The sequence below is a fragment of the Aquila chrysaetos genome, chromosome 8 (assembly GCF_900496995.4).
Source record: "Aquila chrysaetos chrysaetos chromosome 8, bAquChr1.4, whole genome shotgun sequence".
Lineage (NCBI taxonomy): Eukaryota > Metazoa > Chordata > Aves > Accipitriformes > Accipitridae > Aquila > Aquila chrysaetos.
In genome coordinates, this window is record NC_044011.1 from 45,622,019 (window position 1) to 45,634,387 (window position 12,369).

Genomic DNA, 12,369 nt, shown 5'->3' on the forward strand with positions numbered 1-12,369 from the left:
GAATGTACCTTCACTCCTTCACAATAGCTGTCCAGTTTCTCCCTTCTCTCTTTGTAAACAATTTGGAGTTAAAGCCGTACAAGAAGAGCACCCTCTCAGCAATGGCCTGTATCTTTGGGGCTTCTTCCATCCAAGCTGTAACTTTCCTGCAATTTCCCATGTGCAACTATTTGTGGGAGCACAGCCTTCAGCAAGGGGTCCAATTTGTCCACTGATACATGACCAACCATCTGAGGAAGTTTAAGGCTCACAGTCCCAAACTAGTAATTTAATTACCGAACAAACTTTCCTGCATTGCCAGATGTGCTAAAGATTCACTGTGTCATCACTAGGAGCACAGGGGGCCAGGCTGTGCCAGCTCATCCTACAGTCTTCGGGATTGCCGTGCAGGACGTAACATCACTCCCGTCCTTCACCAGTTGCTACAGCTTCAGTAAGATGTGTTCAAAGTGTGGCTACTAACCCAAGTGTAGTCTTGGAAATATTCCCGAAGCATCCATCTCAGTGACAATTAGGTAAGAAATATGAATCCCCTTGATACCAGTTTAGAGTTTTTCCAGTAATTTCCTACTTAATCTTTGGAACGTGCACTATTTAAAGAAAGAGAACTACAAATTTTATTGGAATGGAAATAAATGTATATGCCAAATATAATTTGACTTTAAAGAACGATCCCACTATTTAAAACCTATCAGTGTTCCCCTTCCACCTCAGTTATTAATAGCATAGGTGCAAAAGAAATCAGACACTTTTCCTGGGATGAACCAAGCTAATGGAGGGTTAGCCAACCTGTACCCTGTATGTTGGGCTCTTGAAGGGTATCTGGGCGCTTGCATATCAGAACATTGTGTACAAATGCTTTGCTGAATCCAGCCTGGCTGTGATTTACCACTGCTAATAATAAACACTTCCTAAAAATAAACCTGTACTTTCCTGACTTTCTTCCTTTCTTTGTTTTCTTTCTCTGTTTGTTTTCTTTCTCTCTTTCTCTCTTTCCTTCTACCTACCTATCTAGCTATCTTCTTTTCTACGCTTTGTGCAGATCAAATATTCAAAAAGACCTCTCCTTTTCAGCATTATCAGGCTAGGGGCCTGCCAGCACACAAGATAACCTGCAGTAAAGTCAGATTCACTTACTAAAATTACTGATACAAGAATAAAACATTTTTGAGCCAGGCCTCTGTTTTACAATCATTTTACAAAGACTATCATTTCATCCTTGTAACAATCAGTAGACTATGTAAGAAGTGATTCATTGAATTGATTTGGATCAGGAAAAGCCCGCTTCTTTATGTCATAATTACAACAGGATGAATTTAGAACCTATTTTCAATTGAAAAATAAATAAAAACCCCAGTGGCTCAGAGACTACAGGATACTTGCAGGTACATGATGGACAACTACCATAACAGCATAAAGTTCAACATCATAAAGTGCTTTCCTTATTGTTACTTCAAGTCAGACGGCTCTACATCCCTCACTCTCCCCGAAAAAAATAGTGAGATAGGCACAAGAGGCATGAGAAATCTGTAAGACTATTGTTTCTTGAACTGCCACTTCCCATTCTTCCTAAAGGAAAGTTGCCAGTCCAAGGGAAAGTTACCAATGCCCCACATATCAAAAATAAGGGTTGCTAGTTCTTTCCTTCACCACGGAGAGTGAGTGGGGCCAAAATTTTCATCTGTGACTGACTCGTCATTTTGGAAATCCAATCTGGCATGCCTCAAGAGAACCTGATTTTCATAAGACATCAGAGCAGCCTTTCCTAGTTCACTAGAGCATGAATCTCACTCATAATTATGAGCCCATTTTGTATTCAGCTTCTACTCTCCCTCATGCAGAGCGACATCAGCTTAAGTGTTCTCATCTCATTTTTTCTTTTCCCACAGTTCAACTCTTTCACATTAGCAGTGATGGGGGGGAACCCTCTCAGAAATGTATTATTTCATTGAATGTTTCCAACCAGGCTACATTATTCATGGTCTTTATTTGGATCAATCATGTTAAAAGCTGATGTTGCATTATTTAATCTTTGACAGGCATAGAATTAAGATGCAGGTTTATTCACTTACAGAAAATGTCAGACTAGAATCAGATGATCACTTTAGGGATTGAGCCTAACTACTAAGATAGCTGCTTTTTCAAGCAGAAAATGTTAACATTCTTGCCATATTTTTTCCCTGGGTTCTAGTGGCATGAGAATGGGATTTATTAGAACCTGGAGTAAGTTTGTGCAAAAATTATCCTGTTCTTTTCTTCAGTGCAAACAACCTATAACTGAATATTCAGTACCAAACCGTACTATACCAGGTTTGTTACTAACATAATGGAAAGCACCCTAGATAGTGTACACTTGCACAGGAATTTTAAGGACTTATGCCTGAGGGCAAGTCAGATTGTATGCTGCCGACTGCTGTCTTGTCTGGCTTCAGACAGTTCTATAAAGCTATGCTGATTTACAATAGCCAGGACATTTCCTCCTGCAACTTCAGTTTTCCACATACAGAGCACGGTGCTCTTGAAGCTGTTACCAAAAGGGCAGAATTCAACAGCAGGGAGATTGTGATTTCATGGGAGAGCTCAGGACATCAATGAAACTTTCCTCCTCTTGATGCACTCACCTGGGTCAGGGAGTCCACAGCAAGTACTAGGCCATATCCTCAAATACTGTTTAAACATCTCAGTAAGGAAAAAACCAACTGTTTAGCTCATGGCCCCATAGTGTGCTGAATTTCCACTTTACTGGATGAAATACCCAGCCGCTGAAGTTTTCCTTACGTTATGCATCGCATACCAGATCATTAACACGTCCAGGAAGCACAACACCCCTCAGAAAGTGGGACCTGGGATGGGGAATGACAACAGCTCTCCAGGGTCCCATCATTTTTAACTGGGCCTGAGTGACCTGGCTGCTGCTTACCTGTTCTCCTGAAGAAACATTTTGTAAGGACCGGTGTGCTCTGGTAAGGAGTGTGTTAATAAGCAGCTATACAAATTTTTCTCCTCTGTAGCTGAGTTACCCCACAATCAAAGCAACAGCCTGTTTTTCAGCATGGGTCTTATCTTCCTACTCCAGAGGTCACAGATTGCCAGCCTTGCTTTAATGAGCTGTGTCCTGTGAATTTCACAGTCACTTCAAGTCTAATAAGGGAACCCACAGGGGTAGTGTTTTCAATTTGCTCCTCTTTCCTGGAGAGTTTATACCATACATCACACGTAGCAGTTCACAGCTGGTGAAAAAAGAAAAGAATTAGCTTGTATTCCCTATACAGGGATTTTATAATTCAATATTTATTAAGATCGGGGTCCTCTCATTTGAAAGGCCAAACAGTTTGTTTTACTATGTGTGGGATATATTACGTTAATACAGTGAACAACTGCTTCCAAGAACTAATTTAGTGACGGTGTTGAAAAGCCCTGCACACTATAGAAATATTATGAACAACTAAGAATCCTTAATACTTTGTCTAACCAAGCCTCGTGCATACAAATTAAACATAATTGGAATCCTTGTTCCCACCATCAGAACTGAGGGCTACTTTACAACTGAAATGACACCTAAACATCTAATTTTAATTTCAAATTCACTCTATAAAAGTACAGCCTGATTGTTTTCCTCCCTTCTAAAGAAGTCTTATGAAAAATGAGCAAATCTAAGCTTTACTTAAATGTATATGAATGAACGCAGCTATCAGCTGAAGATCATTGCAAAGCAGTACTTCTTGAATATTCATTAATTCTTCTAGACATCTGATATTCCCTTGTGCACACAGTAGCAAAATACTATTGCCGAGTAAATAATACCACTGTCCCATGAGAAATTCAGAGATCTGTTTTCAACTTTAAATCTAAAAGGAACGTCAAATATTCCATTATTTTGGAATATAGAATATATCAATATTCACATAGAAAACTTTTTCTTTGAGATGCTTTCTCTTGGCATTTGGAAATTTAGTTGCTCTATAGCACAGAATTAAAGTATTTAATTTTAGTGAGATTTGGCATTAGCTTATGCTTCTCTACCATCCATTAGCGTCAGAAATGAGCTATATATCTATTTTCAATAAAAGTTTGTATAAACATGCTTGTATACAGGTTAATATAGACTAGAAATTATTCAGTGTAAGACACTTCACAGTGAAACATGCACAATGAGTCACCAAAAAGATGGAAAGCATTTTATGGTTTTGAGGCAAGGCTTTGTTAATTAGCCAGTAAAGTATAGGAGACAAGACATGATCCAAGAGTGAAAGAAGGCTTCTGTTAATTGGTAGGAACCTCCCAAATAGAGAGGAGCTAATGGAAGTGTTTCTTCATCTCTCACAAATAGTCCTAACTGGTTTCGATGTCGTTGTCGTGAATAGTCCCTTTAGTTGCTTTTCCGCTTAAACTGTTGGGAGTTAATGTGATTTCTCAGTTAAATGAGTACCAACAAGATATTCCTCATCAAAGGGTGTGGCAAATATGTTAAGCACAGCTGGAAAACTTGTGTCTCTCCATCATATCCGAAAGCACAACATGGAAAGACTGCCAGACACACAAGAAGCAGGAGGTGCAGAAGGGTTTTCCAGTGACCAGTGGATACCTTCTGGTGTGCTACGAGATACTGAGGAACACACTTAGACCCTACCCTGCAGGTCAGCAATGAGGCTCATTTTCATGTACCCACTCTGTAATACCTACCCATCAGCTCAAGGAGACATTCTTACCCCTAAAGCCAGTTTTAATTTTCCATGTCCTGCTGGAAAATTGCAAAATGTCAAGAAAGAAAATTCTCCCTTCTGTTTCTGGAATGACAGTTTCTATTGTCTAGAGAGCAGGAGAAGAACACAGTGTGGAAAACAAAGAAAAACAGCTTTAGCTACACTACAGTTAATAAAAATTAAATGTCAAAAAGGACAAGAAAAACTGATGTGGTAACATACAGAGGAAAGGATCCATGAGAGACTCTGAGTAATGAAAAGGTCAGGGGAGCCTATAAATAAAGCCTGAAACAGACAAGATCTAGGGAGGCAGAAAGCTCATCAGAAGAGTACAACTGCTCAGGCAATTTAATGAATATGTTTTATGTAAATGGAACAATTACTATTCCAGGTACGGAAACTGTCCTTACTCTGAACACTACATACACCCCATGTCAGCCTTCAACACAAGGCGTAAGCTGATTGCATTCCTTGTACGGACTGCACCGTGTGGGGACACAGCTCAGTCACGGGGATGAAGAGCAATTTCCACTTCTGTCAGGCTGCCCCATGGAAACTGTTGGTTTTCTTGGGGATTTGGCTTCTAGACCCCACCTTCTCCATGTAAAAGCATGTGGGCCTGCGGCTTTTGAAGGTCAGAAATGTGCCATCTTAGAGTTTGCATGATTGCATGGTCTGACATTTGGCTTCATTCTCCCCTGTTTGACTCTCCTCTCCAGTTTGGTCCCCCCTATCTGGCCACAGTTTTTCCCGGACAAGCCTGGTTCTTATCCACATCAGTGACCAAGCTAATCAGAGTGAAATCACAGGGAAGATGACCTACGCTTCTTTTAAGGGCCATAACGATGCCCTGCGACAGCGTCCCACCTCACTGTTTGTTGCATGAACCCAGAATAGGAAATCGCTCCAGCCTCAATTAAATTGCAGTCATAAAGCCCCAGCTCAAAAAATCAACCAGCTTAAAATTCAGGACATGCTCACGGGCCTTCCTGAACTGGAGCCTAAACACATACAACAAACAAAGCAACATGTGTAAGCACTGACTTGCACAGAATTGTACGGGGGGTCAGTGGAAGTCAGGGATAAAACGCGAGTTCTCTGAGTCATGGCCCATTGCCTTAGCCATCAGTTATGCTGTCTTCTTCAATATTATATATAATGAAGCACAGCACTTTGTTCTAGGCTAGCTGTTCATTTACACCAGCTAGGACCAGTTATTCATTCAGTGCATTATTATGATTGTCTAGCATGTGTATTACAGGAATAACTGCAAGACTCAGCCCTGCTGTGCTAGCCACTCTGCAGACACAACAGAAGCAGTCTTGCACCCAGGAGCTTGCAATCTCACAGATGGGTAGAAAAAACAGGCAGGGGAAGCACAGGGCAGCAAGACCAATAAAACCTGATGTTGTGAAATTAAACGTGAAAAAGATTTCTTTTCTCTGCTCTTGAAAGGTACTTGGAGAGTTGTTCCAATTGCCCCACAGGATCTGGGTCCTGGTCCTACTCCCTGTCCTTTTCCAATTGCTGTTTCAGCCGTGCGGTCTGCCTCTTCACTCAGCTTGGCAGCGGAGAGAAGTTTCGTTCTGGGAAGGACAAACCCCTCACGGCCTTCCTTCGAGGGTCCATCAGGCAATGACTCTCGCTGCCTGCACCTGGCATCTGTCTCTCCTCTTTCTATTCTGGGAGGAAGAGAAACAGCTGAGCTCTGCTACCGTATGCGAGGGAGGCAGATGGGGCGTGAATTCAGTAGTGATTGTACTGCTCATTTGTTTGGCATAAAAATGACGGACACATGATAGAACAAGCCGGAACAAACATGGGGGGGGGGGTATGAATACTGAATAGCTTTTACTGTCATTAATTTTCCTGTTACTGTGAGTTTTTCTTCTCATTCAGTGATAAATCTGCATAAACATGAAGGGTTATAGTTGTCATCCTGATTCTCATCAGGTATTTTATCTGACAGGCTGTTCTATTTCTATGATTTCCTATAGTGCATTTCTTTCACTTTTGGGCAATGGGAATAGACATTTCAGTTTCACTGCTTAGTTAGCAGCACACAGGGGTATGTATGCACTGGATATTTGGGTAACAAAGGTAGAACAGGGGAAGCTTTTGCTTCCTCTATGGGACAGAAACACAGATTCATAGAGGTTTTTATAAACCTTTGGCTTTATCTGCATTTAGTTTTGTGAGCTCTAAAACCATGCAGGATTTCAGGACCGTGGTAAAATTAAAAGAGACTAGGATTTTATTATATGAACCCCCAAAACCTTCGTCGACCAGGACAGTGAGTTCAGTGGTTTCTCAGCCTAGCCCATAGTTGCTGTTTGTGCATACTATAAAAACACAATTTCATTCAATTTGATGAGAAGTCCCTTAAAGGAAAATATATCGAAAGAGCAATGGGTCAAAAATATGATGCATTTGCACTCAGAAAATGCAGGCTAGTGTTGCTGAATTTGCACATTTTAACTGCAAAAAGCATGAAATCCTTAAAATATTCCTGCAGTGGTCTTATGCTGAATGAAGAGCTTTATGAATATTTCAATTACAAGATGAGGCTTGAAAGAATAGAGTTGTTTCAATTTTGAATCACCCTTCCTTAAATAACTTGCCCTATTTGGTATTAAATTAGACTCAGTTAAATCCAACAGCCACTCCACATGCGCTGGGTAACGATGGGACCTCATGAGCTAGAACCACCTCGCTGTCCCTCCTGCTATTGCTTTGAATAGACCAACCACGGCTTGGTTCAGGAGACACCGAGCTCTTGCCATCCTCTTTGGCAAACAGAACCCTATTTATATGGCTCAGCCAAGGCATTTCCCTTCCTCCTTGCCCACTGTTATTTACAGTATTTGAGTGTTAATTTAAAGGCTCAGCTTTTTGCTGTGGAGTGCTACACCTGCCCCCACTCTGTATCAGAAGCAGTAATAGTGGCTCTGCATCAGACATGCACAAAGCCAGTCTTGTTCTTGCAGGGTTGAAGAGATACCTAGAGAGTAGCAAATGATACTATGCTGCACTGATCGTCTCATTTCTACACCCAAGTAAGGAAAGATCGTTGATTTTCTTCTCTGTCCCTACTTGGAGATGGACTATGATTCAAATACTTTGTGAACAAAAGCAGAGCTTTACAAGCAAAGCTTTTACCACCTCATGTCCCACTTCTGATCTCACTAAGCCAACCAAAATATAGCATCAATTCTGAGGAGTTACTCCTGATTTTACTGGAGTTAATTAAACCAGGCTGGTTTTTTTCACTCATTCAGGTCACCCCACTGAACTAAATTCTGTATTTGCTTATACCAGCTACCTTCAGTGCTTGCTAAACCAGTGGTGTCACTGAAGTCACTCTAGAATTGCATTCATATCAGCACGTGAAACACAGACTTCAGTGGGACTTCAGTTAGATTTCATGCTTCTTGGGAAAGTAGTTGCATGTTTGTGCTACCTGGTTCTGCTTAAGCAGGATGCCTAGACAGTCCTGTAAGGCAAATAACAAACTTCCTTCAGCAAAACTGCAGAATTAGGCTTTACTTTTTAGCAGAAGTGATTCCACCAGCACCAGCTGTTGAACACAAGCCACCTTTGTATGCATTTTCTTACGCACAATAAAGTCTGAAAATGCAACCCTCCCCTCCATTCCCTGAAAGCGCAACCGCTAGAGCTTAAGAACTGAGTTCTGGTCTGCTAGATGTTGGCAAAGCGGAGGGACCCACTGGGCTCCACTGGAACATCTCCCCATTTCCCTGAGCGAAAATGATCGCTCTAAATGAAATCAGAATTTGGCCTTGATTTCTTCATATAATAAAATGCCAACAGCTAGATTCCCCCACTTCTCACACCTGTCTAAATGACCAGGCATCCCTGGAAATGAAGTCCTGACTAGTGTCAGTCCAAATATCAGAATCTGACTTTCTGCAGTTATCACTGTTTCACTTAGCCTTGAAGTGGAAACTGCTGCCACTTTTATGCATGGACTGAAAGCTTGCCTAGTTACCCTGTAACTTAATTAAGTATTCTCTCCATCATCCGACAAACCGCTGCTTAACACATTCTGGCAATATGCCTCTCATATATTGCAGCAGATATGGCTGGCAATGCATGGAGCTTATCACGGGGTATTAATTACTTGAGCATAAATAACATTCCCTCTTATCTCAGCTTCATGATCTACTATTTCTGATGGAGATAAATACATTCATAATAACAAGTGAGAAAAAACAATGAGGGCGTAAATTTAAGCCTAAAAATGAGTGACAGTCTTGCAATGAGTGATAGTTAAAGCCAGGCAAATTAAAATGAAAAGTAAAGGTACATTTCTATCGGTCATGTTAATTAATCCTTGGAACCAACTATGAAGGCAAGAGCTGGATTTTTCATGTCTACATATCTTCAGATCAGTCTAAGAAACATAGTTTAGTCAAAATGGGTAGCCTTAATAAGCATAAGCATGGAAACTCATACAGGAGAGAAAAGCACAGAAGGCATACAGGTCAGCTTGGCCATACGTGAGCACTAGTGACATTGCACAAGAACAGACCCGTTAAAAAGCCGGGCCTGGGAGAGCAACTGATACAATAAAATGACTCGGCTTGCATGGCTCCCTCCCACTCCGATTCCCAAACCCTCGAGCAGAATCAAGCAGAATGCCAAAGCCTTTACTGTAAGCAATTCTCCCTTCCTGCCTCCATTCACAGCTCATTAACTCTCCTGCATTAGAAAGGTGTTTCCCAGCTATCCTGCCACAAGGAGAAAAATAAAGAACAAGAAACGTAGCTTTTGTTTGTTCAGAAACTCTCATTAATGATTGCAGGACAGAAACACACACCTGAAATTAAATTACTTTCATGACTCCGCACTGCTGAGGGTTACAGGATGTGTTTGTGTTGTGCAATGCAGGGGTTAGCTGTATGGTGTTGGAAAACCATTTGAACGTGTAGGTTTGCCTGCCAGAAAGACAATGCGTACGTTTATGTCTGTATGAAGGCACCTGGACTCCCGATGAATTATACAGTCCTCAGGTGGTGTTTTATAATGCAGGATTCAGGTACGCAAGTTTGTGTGGGGGTGTGTTTGTGAATAACTGTGTATACTTTGTGTACACATGCAATAGGGGTAGCTTCTGAGAGCTACTGTCATGTGTGTGCATGTGTGTGTGTGACTGGAGAGCTAGCTATTTTAGGTACACAGACACACAAGTGTCCATTATTGTGGATGGATGCTGTTGTGAATTTTGCTTATCAGTGATACATTTATAAGGCAGATGTAATTATTCAGTGTTTTGAATATGTATTTTTAGCTTGTTTACTGGGTACATTATATAAATATGAATGGTTATTTGTGCATGAATAGTGTGTTTACAAGTTATAAATGTTTCTTGTGGAGTACTACTTAATATTTTTGAAAGTACAGAGGCTGATGAGTGTATAGCATACACTGGATATTTATGTGGGTGGACATATCTATGTGAGCTATTTCAACTCACATAAGAGATGCAGACTTGTATTTAAATGTTCATTACAGCAAAGAGTGGGTCTGTTATGCTTTTATTCCCATGGATTATTGTGCTGCACATGCTTGGGGAATGGCAGGGAAACTGATAAAATTTTCAGAGGTGACAATTCTGGAAGAGGAAGAGGCGCTCTCCCTTACTTTCAGAAAAGTTTGATATGCTCATTAAAATAAATCTCTCCTTGGGATACAGTTCGGGAAAAGGAGAACACAGGACAGTCCTGGGGTCTGCCTGAAATGCTTTGGAAAGGGTATGACTTGATTGCATTACCAAAACCCAGGTAACTGATTGTCAAGCTACACAACTTGAAAACATTCCCCCGCTTTTATATATCAAATACAAGGTGCATTCAGCTCTGGAGGATATCCTCCTCCAGATCTGCTCAGCTTATTAAAAAACACAGGAGGATGTTTCTCCTATTCTACAGAAGTCAGGGAAGTTCTTTTGCTACCGCTCACGCTGGCACTGTTTGAAGCATCGATTCAACAATGTACTTAGGCATATTTGCAAATTTCAAACACAGAAACAGTCCGTGAAGCCAACAGAGTACACAGCTGCTTAAGGGCTTTGCTCAAAAGGGGAGAAATACACTTCTTGTCTTACTTCCCATGCATTGTAATAGATTTGCACCCTGCCCCACTATGCACCATTCAGCAATTATTCTGCTAGCGATATCTGATGTGCAACAACAAAAATTCGTAACGTGTAGGATGCAGGATTTCTCAGACTTGACAGTATTAGGAAAGAGCGGGTTTGCGTGATGAAATCTCAAGGGCAATGAGCAGTTGAAGTAACTTTTTGACTATTTGAAGATGGCTAGCTTCTCTCTGGACGGTAAAAACCATGAAGGAGAAGAAAGGTGCAGATGCGATCTAGTGCCATTTTTGAAGCTCTCTATCTCTGACATCATGTAAGGGACTCAGCAAGCCCTCTCTCATGTTGAATTGAGGTGGACAAGGCAGCTTGTTGGGTAGAGCTTATATAACATCTCTCTGAGGGGCTGAAATTGCCTCTGACTTGCACAGATCAGTTACAATTTTCCTTTCCGTCACTATCCCATACATTAGGAGTTCACTTCAGCTACAGAATGAAAAATTCTGAAAAATAATTTTGACACAGTTATTTTGCAGAGGTAGGGTGAGAAGTGAGGGTCTCGGAAAAAGAACAAACCCTTCTAAGAAACCTCTCCCATTTTTCTCCCTGTATTCCTCCCTCTGTTCCTCTGAGGTTTAGTATGGAAAAAAAGGAAGCTGAGCAGAAAAACTAAAATGAGACCTTTTTGAAAAATAGTACTCTCTCCAAGTCTGCAAGATGCTTTCTAGAACTGACGAGCATTTCAAATGAAGTTATGTCACTTCAAAACTTACTGTGTAACATAATGGTAATTCCTATATCCTGGAGGCCAAGCTGACTGCTGGCTCTTAACATGGTATTAAGTACAACAGAGTCATGCCATGTTCATTTTTCCACCCCCCTCAGAAAGAAATACAAATTTCTCTTTTATCTACATTGTAACATTAGGTCTCTAATTAAATAGTATCTCTGACCCCTACAGATAGTATTCTCTTTGTTCGCATGTCAATAACACCATTGCTTTCTATTTCCAGTTTATCTTGTCTTTGTATTAATATCAAGAGGCAAAACCATATTTAAGATCCCTAGTGTACAGCTCAGTCCATCCCTACTACAATGTATATTTATTTCATAGATATACATATGGTCCTTCCTATACGTAAAATAACTCTTGCATATTATGTATTCTCCAAGAAATAAAGTTCCATTTTGATAAAGAAGTAATCTGCAGGTATCTTTTTTTTTTCACCAAATTTTGAGGGGTAAGGAAAGAGATTTTCCCCAACAAGGCAATTTTTATTCTATGTTGTTCAAATTTGTGGAAATTTTTCATCTCACAGACTAGATTTCTTCACCCCTTTTCTGGATGTGACAGTCCTCTTTGGGGAAGTATGGTTCTATGCCTACCTCTTTGTAAAGACTGAAATTGTTAACTCAATTTGGTGCTTCACAGGAATAGCAATCTTAATTGAGCTGCAGGATGAAGCATGCCTAAAACATTTCAAGAAGTTACTGGCAGGTTAGCATTAGACCTCCAGAGATGTTATTGCTTGCCACTGACAGAAGTGA

At 40.7% G+C, this 12,369-nt stretch overlaps 1 protein-coding gene across 1 annotated transcript in view; it reads right to left on the reverse strand.

The window, feature by feature from the left end:
* Window positions 1-12,369, reverse strand: part of KCNJ5 (potassium inwardly rectifying channel subfamily J member 5) — an 80,303-nt gene that overhangs the window by 46,316 nt on the left and 21,618 nt on the right. The gene's annotated exons all lie outside the window — the stretch shown is intronic.